This window comes from Herpailurus yagouaroundi, unplaced genomic scaffold (genome assembly GCF_014898765.1).
Source record: "Herpailurus yagouaroundi ecotype Mexico unplaced genomic scaffold, PumYag 141, whole genome shotgun sequence".
Taxonomy (NCBI): Eukaryota; Metazoa; Chordata; class Mammalia; order Carnivora; family Felidae; genus Herpailurus; species Herpailurus yagouaroundi.
In genome coordinates this window covers 51926232-51936704 of record NW_024412396.1, presented here as the reverse complement: position 1 = coordinate 51936704, position 10473 = coordinate 51926232, and the positions used below count along the sequence as shown (strand labels likewise).

The window sequence follows — 10473 nt, the reverse complement described above, 5'->3', positions numbered from 1 at the left end:
AGAGAAGCCTAAAGTGGATTCATCAGGTTAGAAATGTGAGCAAGCCAAAACGTCCTCTGAATAAATACATAATAACCATGAGACTTAACAGAAGGACTTTTAGCCTAGATGACATGAAGGTAAAGATATATCTTGGGCCAAGACAGCTTGGGTTCAGCTCCAAATTCTATTCCTGGGCAATCTTCCAGAGTGTCCTGGGTATCTCTGAGGTCTGGACTTGCAGGAGGCCAAGAGAAGTTCTAGAGATACTCAGCCAAAGAGAGGGAGGGCACAATAAGAGAAGAGAAGGACATTTGGCAATGCAAGACAAGAAGAAAAGTAGGATAGGAACTGGTCGGGAAAGGTAAGCCCCTTGGAGAGGAGAGAGGTTAAGTGTTACTTTGTTATAGCAGCAGTGGCATCCAGGCACTGCTGTGGTCATATAGCACTGTATTTGTTTCCTTTTTCCTTATCAAATCACTCTACATCAGGGTTTCTAAACAATAGCACTGTTGACACTGGGCCAGCCAATTGTTTAGTGGGGGAAGGTGTACATTGTACATTGTAAGGTGTTGAATAGCATCTCTAGCCTCTACCATATTCCAGAATTATATGCCAGGAGCACCAAAAATGTCTCCAGATTTTGCCAAATGTCCCTTGGGGCAGAGGGTGGGGGTGAGGAGTGGGGAACGGAGGAGAATCACCTCCAACTTTGAACCACTGCCCTAAACAGTTCTTTGGCATCATCACTACGCCATGCTACCAAATAAACTCCAAGTAAGCAATTAGCCTGCAAAACAAAGACATGACCTCTCCTGAATAGTATCACCTGGGCCTCAAGCTGCTTTCCAACCTCTTACTGCTTTCCCAGTTTTTACTATCAGGTCATGTGACTTCTGCTCACTCATGAGGGCCCTTCTCAAATCTCATCAACTCCTTCCATGAAGTCTTCCTGTCAACTTGAGTCAGCTGTGAACCTTAACCTTCCTGCTCTATCCTACCATTCATGGTACAACACTGTTAGCAGGGGTGCATGATTGACTACAACTGTTCATGGTACAGCACTGTTAGCAGGGGTGCATGATTGACTACAGCTGAACACCTATATATATTTGATCTTGTGCTGTCCTGTAACTCATTTTCAGTGAGCAAACATTGATAGAGCATGTATGATATATAAGACACCAGTGCAGTGGGACACAGAGACACAGGATATGATCTTTCCCTGTAAGAAGTTCACAGTCTCAGGGGAAGATAGACCCAGAAGTTACAGCTCTACACAGCTGCTTGTTTTGTCTCCTCTGTGGGTCCCTGGGTATAAATGCAAAAGTCTAATCCTTCTTTGGTGTCCACCAGAGTGCTGAGCACATGGCAGGTGCCCAAGAGATTGCAGTGAACTGGAATCAGTGAGGAAACAGAGCTTCTGTAAGACCATATCTCCATGAAGGCAACTGATATCTACTGGGTTTCCACTGGGCATCTTCTTTCATGAAGATGTTGTTCAGTCAGGACAAAGATATGCAAACAGTGGTTGTCTTTATTTGAAAAAAATATAAAGATAGCAATCCTATGTAAGTTACCCTGACTTCCTTTAAAAAAAAAACAAAAAACAAAAACAAAAAAAATTTACTGCATGAAATCCAAAAATCTAGGACCCACTGCTTGAATAGGCAAAGTACAAAAAGGAAAGGTGGGAGGGCAAGATACACATTTAAACAATTTGGAAATTATGAAGACTTTGCAAAAATAACTATTGACAACAAATAGACTAGGGAATACTTGGAAAATGTGAAAATATACAGAACAGGCAAATTGTAAGAGTCTGCATTACTGAGTCTTTGGGGGAATATACTAACGCTCTAACATTTTTGAAATTGATGGGGAACACAAGGACAAAAGGAATGTGGGAAGACAGATGGAGGTATTCGCTGTCTAAAGCCAGAAAAAACAAGAGCCCTAAATGGCCATGGTTTAGGAAAACTAGCTCTAGCATTTCCAAGAAACAATGGAATGGAGTTTAAAATGTTTGAACAACAAAGATGAATAGTGGACACAAGCTATAATAGCAAAGACACAGCTACCATTTTGAGTCAGAGGATGGAATCCACAGGTGTCAAAGCTCAGAGACACCCCAACTCCCCCAATAAATAGTAGCAGGAGTTTTTAGTATATCATTGACATATTAAGTTCCCCTGGCCCTGTAACCTTTTTCCTTCCTCTTCTTGGACTTGAATTAGTATCACAGGTGGCATTTATACACAAGCCTTGAAAAGAACCAGGCTGGTGACTTGGCAAGAAAATTACCCAAGAATTCTATCCTTACCACTCACTCAACAAAATTGAGAGTGGTACCAGATCCAGAGCAGCAAATGGAGCTCAGGCACATCTGTTTCAAAAGACACCTCTGTCTAGAGTTTACAGTTCTAAAACCCACTTCAGGACACGCTCCACTACCCTCTCCTTCAACCACAGCACAGCCCAGCCCATCACAGTTCTCCAGCTTCAAGACACATTTTCCTGCTCACCCTTGCAGACACCAAAAACTCAGGAATATGGGTATGCCAGCAGAAGTTCTCCACTTGTAGAATTGGGGCCCAAGAGCCAAAGCCCCATGTCAGGAGGAGGAGTGGTGATGACTTATATCTGTTGGGCCAAGGGGCAGGGTAAGACCAAGGCCCTCCCACAGCAGGCGCCCATCCACCTTAGGTGGAAGGATTCAAACCAAGAGGCCATAAAGACAGCATTATGTTAGCCAAGTCCAAACTTTGCCCAAATGGCACACGGCCTTTGACACAGTTACTTTCAGGTGGCAGCTCCAGTCCACCCAGCCCTGAGAAAGTTAGAGCTTCATGGAAGAGTTGCACCAGAAAGAAGCACAAATCTCAAGGCCAGCCCCAGCCCAGAGATGTATCCAGCCCTGGAACAGGAGAAACTCTCTTGACCAGAATGTAACCACTCAAGAACTTGAAAATGAGAAAATGAGCCTGTCTTTTACAGTCAGGGCAAAGATATGCAAAGCCTACCTGGCGATATTAATACATCTATGGATGGAATGTGTGTGTACATTTAAGAAGAAATTCTCTTAAGCAGTTGTTTTGTCAAATTGCCATTCCTTTCTCCTTAGTAGGTGGTAAAATGTATGAGGGGGTTAAGAGTATTTTTATTTTATCTTATTTTTTAATTTGCATCCAAATTATTTAGCATATAGTGCAACAATGACTTCAGGAGTAAATGCCCCTTACCCATTTAGCTCATCCCCCCCCCCACCACAACCCCTCCAGTAACCCTCTGTTTGTTCTCCATATTTAAGAGTCTCTTATGTTTTGTCCCCCTCCCTGCTTTTATATTATTTTTGTTTCCCTTATGTTCATCTGTTTTGTCTCTTAAAGTCCTCATATGAATGAAGTCATATGATACTTGTCTTTCTCTGACTAATTTCGCTTAGCGCAATACCCTCTGGTTTCATCCACATAGTTGCAAATGGCAAGATTTCATTCTTTTTGATCGCTGAGTAACATTCAGGTATATATATACACCACATCTTCTTTATCCATTCATCCATTGATGGACATTTGGACTCTTTCCATACTTTGGCTATTGTTGATAGTGCTGCTATAAACATTGGGGTGCATGGTTAATGGTATTTTTTAAGTGAAATAGAAGATATAAGAATGCACCACACATGATAATAAGTATTGCTTCCACTAAGTGTCTGTGTGTGTGTGTGTGTGTGTGTGTGTGTGTGTGTGTGTGTACACATGTATAGTAGTCTCAATTTAAAATGTATATCTTGGGGGGCACCTGGGTGGCTCAGTGGGTTGAGCATCCGACTCTTGATTTTGGCTCAGGTCATGATCTCATGGTTTGTGAGTCAAGCCCTAACAGTGCAGAGCCTGCTTGGGATTCTCTCTCTTTCTTTCTCTCTCAAAAAGAAATAAATAAACTTTTTTTTTTTAATCTCTGGCAAAAATTCCTGCAGCACAAGTTTTTCCAAAGTTGCCTCTGGTGTTGAAATATACATGCAATGTGCATAGCTACATATACTTGCCTCAAGGCAGCCAAAAACCTCAGCCCTAAAAGAAATTTAAAGGAAAAACATCAGTCCCCAAATGCATTAGAAATGGAATCTCTCCCATGAGGCTGGACATGCTTTCAAGATGTGATTCTCCAAGTGTGCTTCCCAGACCTTATAAGAAATGCATACTCTCAGCCTCACCCACACCTACTGAATCAGAAATGGTGGAGGTGTGGCCCAGCCATGTGTGTTTGAGAACCACTGCTTTGGAGAAACTTACCAAGGAGGAGACAAAAATAAAAGCAACAGCAGTCCAGGCAACAGCTCACATGAAGAGCTGTGCTCATGATACCCACTGGGCTACACCATTTAACACAGAGGCTGAAGAGCTCAGATTCTGTAAACCCACAGCCTGGGGCTTGAACCCCAGATCTGATACTTGCTGGCTGCTACTTCCTTTAACCCTTGCATCCTCATCTGCAAGTTGTTCTCAGAACTCAGTGACACATTCCCTATAAAGCACTTAGCACAGAGCAGCTGAGAACCAATATCCTAAAAGAAACTCAAGCAACTCTATCCCTTCTGAGAGTGTCAGTATCTCTACGGTTTTAGCAGCCTTTGGAATAGCGGTCTTCAAACTGGGGTACACAGACCCTTGGGAGTATAAGCAGACTTGGTTTGGGAGCACTGATAGATTTATGAGGATCAATTTCCAAACCCTCAGTTTTCTGGCAGACTCTCCTCAAATTGATCTGCCTGAACTGGGGGCATCAGGCAAGTTCTCTTTCCTAACCTTCTCTTTCATGGAAGTCTTCCTCCCACTGATCAAAAGAAAGACATAGTTCTCACTCATCCCAAACCTTAATAGGATCCGGCCTGGAGTATAACCTTCCAGGGCTCCAAACAGAGGGTGTAAATAGACATACTCATGTGAATGTCTCTAATGAGTGGGTAACAAGGCCATTTGCAAGTGAACAACTCAAATGACTGGTTATCTGTCCTTTTCCAATTCACATGTTTTCAACATAATCCAAGAAAGATCTAACTGAACTATCAACTGATAGATCACTAAAAATAATTTTTGATGATAGATCACAATGTGATTTTAATATATGACTTCAACATACTCAAAATAATTCAGATAAAGAAATATTCCTTATATCTCCATCTACTGCTATGAACATTTTCCATCTACTTATGTGAACATTTTCAGCACTTGTGTCTTAATAAACAAAAAATAGGATTGTAAGTAAACTTGTCTCATTCTAGCAGTAATATTCATCTACAGGTAGATGAAATAATTTTTAAAATTCCTATCCATCCCCTACAGATGCATTTCTAATGAATTTCACTTTTTATATTTAATAATTATATATTAAAATGTATATTTATGTGTTTCTCAACTGCATAGTAATAATAATTATAACGATAATTCAATCCAGAAGAAATGTTTCAATACTTAAAGCCTTTTAGTCACGTGAAATATTTTCAAATGCTATTTCAATTTATATGCATGTTATTGTTGCAGAGAAGTATGATACAGAAATCAATAAAAAACTTTCAAGCATAAAAATATATTACATTAGGATAAAATTCTGTGGGGAAAGCAGAATGAAAACGTAAGTTAAGGAGAAAAGAAATGATGTAAAAATGTCTGACTACTGAAGAAAATCTTGTTTGGGTATTTATAAACTGAAGGTAGTAGTATGATGATATTTAGACTTCATTGGGAATTGAAAAAGAACAAACAAAGGTTTATTCTTAAATGTCAGTATTTACAATATGCCAAAAATTACACTCTTTGCAACTATGTAAAGTTATAATGGGAAACTGTAGATATCAAGTTAAAACATGCAAGGGGGTACATTGTCTCTCAAAATCCTTTCAGGGGACATGCAAGGAAAAAATTCTGAAGACCTCTGCTCTGGAAAACCTCCTCCTTCCCCTCTTTCTTCAATAAGTAAACCTTTTTTAATATAATTTATTGTCAAATTGGTTTCCATACAATATCCAGTCCTCATCCCAACAATAGTAAACATATTAAACAGAACTGATGTTCTCAGTGCTGAATTGGACACTGAGAAGCTTCCCAGAGAAGTAATCAGCATCGTCTGTTTTCAAAACTCATCATCTAGTTGAACCAATTTGGATATTCCAGTTACTCTTACTATGTAACAAGCTAACCCAAAACATGGTGACAGAAAAACATCATTGGATTATGGTTTCCACATAATCCAAGGAGGACCTAACTGAGCTGTCAGCTGGTAGATTAAAAATAATTTTTAATGCTTAACTCTAGAGAACAAACAGATGGTTACCAGAGGGGAGGTGGCTGGGGGGATGGGTGAAAGAGGTGATGGGGATTAAGAGTACACTTACTGTGATGAGCACTGAGTAATGTATACAATTGTTGAATCACTGTATTGTACACCTGAAACTAACATAACACTTTATGTTAACTACACTGGAATTTAAAATAAATAAACAAATAAATAGTTTAAAAACAATCATTGTGAATGATAGACCACTATATGATTTTAATATATGACTTAAGAGACGCTCATAATTAAAACGTAACAATATTCCTTACATTCCTCAGATTCTGTGGGTCAGGATTTCAGATGTGGGTCAGGGGTCCCGTAGGAATGGTCTGCCTCCACTCCACCATGACTGGAGCCTCTACAGAGGAAACAAACACCTGAATGCCTCAAACACCTAGGAACTAGAACAGCTAAACCTGGAGGATCTACTTTGAAGTGGCTTCTTCACTCATGTGTCTGGTATTTGGGCTGACCTAACCAAAGACTAGACTCAGATGGGACTGATGACCAGAGTACCTTCACATGTGACCTTTCCATATGGCTTTGGCTTTTCACAGCACAGAGAGCAAGCATCCCAAGAGAATTAAGTGAAAGTTGCATGGCTTTTTATGACCTAGCCTCATGCAGGAATCATGCAATGTCACTTCTGCAGTACTCAGTTGGTCAAAGTAGTCACCAGATTCAAGGAAAGGAGACACAGACCCCATCTCTCAATGGAAGGAGTATCAAAGAATTTGAAGTCATATTTTTAAACCACCACATTGGTTCAGGTGAGGTGTGGTTTGGTTTTGTTTTTTTTTTTTGGCAACTTACATTCCTAACTGATAGAAGAGATGATATAAGATAATATAAAGTAGACATGATGTTGAACAGTGCAAGTAGGCTGTTGACCTCAAAGTAGTTAGAAGTAAAACAGATAAAGCCTTCATCATAAACAAACACCAACTGAGGGCCTATAAGTACACAGCCCAGAATAAAATGCCAAGAGGACTGAATAAACACTGTAAGACTCAGTATATATCTCCAATGCTAGAAATGAGTTCAAATCTCAACCTTCTACCCACAAACAGCATGGCTTTGGAAAATCCTAGCTAAGCCTTGGTTTGTAGATCATAAAAATGGAGAGCATACACCAGGGTTGTGGTGAGGCCTAAATAAAATAGCATGAGAAGAGCCTAGTATGGTGCATGGCACTCAGTAAGTGCTCAATAAATGCTGTGCATTTGTTTATTCACTCAAAGAACCTACACATGTGGGAAAATTGAATGAGCATCCACCATTAAATTGACAGAGAATTAATATTCTACAAACATAAGTCAGAGCTCCAAAACTCCCTTATGGGTTCAGCAGACTTGACTGAAATTTATGTAGTGCAAAGCTTAGAGGGCTTAGACCAATTTTCCCGGGAGAAAATTAAAACAGACTTTAGAAGATCTTCTGATATCCAGGTGAAGAGTCAAGTCTTTTGCCTGCAAAGCTCATCCCCACCATTTCTGCCAATTTGGGAAAATCTGTATCATTTCTCACGAGAAGCCAACTATCCCAGTCTGGGCTACTTTTTCTAAACATTAGATCTGAATTGATTTATTTTATCCCTAAATGCATTGGGCCACAGTCTTCCTGAGTGGATTAAGTCAGATATTCTATTTTTAGCAGCTGGCTTATTCAGTCCATTTCCCTACTATAAATACCTACCTACACTTGTTTTTAAGTAGAATTCTTTTGTCTTCTGATTGTCCCAGTCTAGATTAGAGGGGAAAAGGTGAGGGAGAATGCAAAATGGGATAATGGAGAGAAAAAGAGGGACTTTCACAGACTCCAAGATCCACAGCTGACTGGATGTGGGAGAGAGCCAAGAGGTTCTCACCCTTCTCCACATATTTTCTTGAGAATTTGGCAGTTGTTCAGGACTTAGAGGAGCCATTCAGGCTCTCTCCTACCCTCTTATCTACTGGAAATTTCCTTTTCCCAGTCTCATGTCTCAGTGCCACTGCTCAGAGCATATGGACAGTGACCCCAGCTTCCAAGACAGACCAAGAGACATTTTTTAATCCTTGGTCTTAATGCTCTCAAGTCAAAATAAATTTTATGGTGTCTCATACCCATATCCTTGGAGTCCCAAAGAAGGGGGACACTGAGCTTTCACCAAATATTGATCAAACTCCTAATGAGTTCAAAGCACTGAAAGTAAATAGGCCAGAGTCAGATGAAGGAATGGGTCCACCAGGCAGCTGCCTTCTGTGCTGGTACACATAAGGAAAAGTGTGCTCATCTGTCACCAGGGCACTTGTACACCACAAAACTTAAGGCAATGGAGGAAAAAATGGAATTTTCAAAGCACTTCTCAGAAAAACTAGAAGGAATACCATAAAACAATCCTGGAGATATGACTAAGACACCTAGGAGCCATGCTTTTGATCATGAATATTTGTCATTTTAGGGGAGTCAGCATCTAAGTGTTCTCCCTATTTTGGGGTTTCTACTAATAGTCCTCCTTCTCCCTTTATTATCCTCCCTTTATTATCTCAGTTTTCAGCTCCTCCTCCAGACTAAAGCTGAACAAATATTTGATTTGAACAAATAAATTGATACAAGGGGGCAAGAAATTATCAATAGTCCACCAAGATTCCCATGTGTCTCAGTCTGGACACTCCCCTCAAGGATCTCAGAGGGTTACAAAACACATTTGTCCACCCACGTTCAGGCACCAAGGCACCACTGTAATCCAACAGCAGCCAATGGGGAGTAGAGTCTCCTGACCTCTTGATGATGCATGAAATGCAGATGTGCCTCAAATAGTAGAAAAGTGAAAAGTATTCATCAAATATTTTCAAAAACAATTCATACATGATGATGAAGTGGGGTTTATCTTGGGGTAAACTTGGAAGTTTAAGAAAGAATGACATAGACAAGGTAGCTGCCATTCCTGCCTCCACCATGCCTCTAACTCCCCAATCCCACCATCACAGTATCCACCATTACTTATTGGGTAAATATGGAATATTATACTAAAATAGAGATAATTGAAGAATGTACCTATGGAGTTGTATATAAGGGTAGACAAAAAATTACAAGTCAACTGGCAGCCAGGAAGAAAATCAGACTAGGAAGTAAAGAGGAAGATGTTCCTAGTACTATAATTCAGGAAATTTCTTTATTAAAAGAAGTTTGTCATTCAAATATAGTCAGTCTTCAAGATATGCTTATACAGGATTCAAGGTTATATCACATTGGATCTTAAGAATTCCTTGGATCTTGAGAAATACTTGGATCCCATCGCTCCTCGTCAGTTCATGGATTCTTCACTTGTTAAGGCTTATTTGTACCAAAAATTAAGTGTTAGGACTTCATCAAGATGAAAAGCTTCTTCACAGCAAAGGAAGCAATCAACAAAACTAAAAGGCAGCCTACCGAACGGGAGAAGATATTTGCAAATGACATATCTGATAAAGGGTTAGTATCCAAAACCTATAAGTAACTCATCAAACTCAACACCCAAAAAATAAATAATCCAATTAAGAAATGGGCATAAGACATGAAGAGAGCCTTTTCCAAAGAAGACACCTGGATGGCTAACAGACACATGGAAAGATGCTCAACATCACTGATCGTCAGGGAAATATAAACCAAAACCACAATGAAATACCACCTCTCCCCTGTCAGAATGGCTAAAAGTAACAATACAATAAACAATAGGTGTTGGAGAGGATGAGGAGAAAGGGAAACCCTAAACCCTCTTGTACTATTGGTGGGAAGGCAAACTGGTGCAGCCACTGTGGAAAACAGTATGGAGTTGCTTAAAAAGTTGATAGAACTACCGTGGAGCACCTGGTGGCTCAGTAGATTAAGCATCAGGCTCTTGATCTTGGCTCAGGTCATAATCTCATGGGTTAGAGAGCTTGAGCCCCACATAGGGCTCTGCACTGATAGAGCAGGACCTGCTCAGGATTCTGTCTCTCCCTCTCTCTGCCTCTCCCCCACTTATGCACACATGCACATGCTCTTTCTCTCAAAATAAATAAATAAACCTAAAAAAAATAGAACTACCCTACAATCTGGCAATTACACTAGTTGTTTGCCCAAAGGATACAAAAATATAGATTCAAAGGGGTATATGCACCCTGATGTTTATAGCAGCATTATCAACAATAGCCAAAC

The 10473-nt window shown here is 40.1% G+C and overlaps 1 pseudogene; it reads left to right on the top strand.

Moving 5' to 3' along the window:
* The first annotated feature begins 9310 nt into the window (after nucleotides 1-9310).
* The window catches only part of LOC121031311 (cyclin-dependent kinase 1-like), a 2360-nt pseudogene continuing 1197 nt past the window's right edge, over nucleotides 9311-10473 (top strand).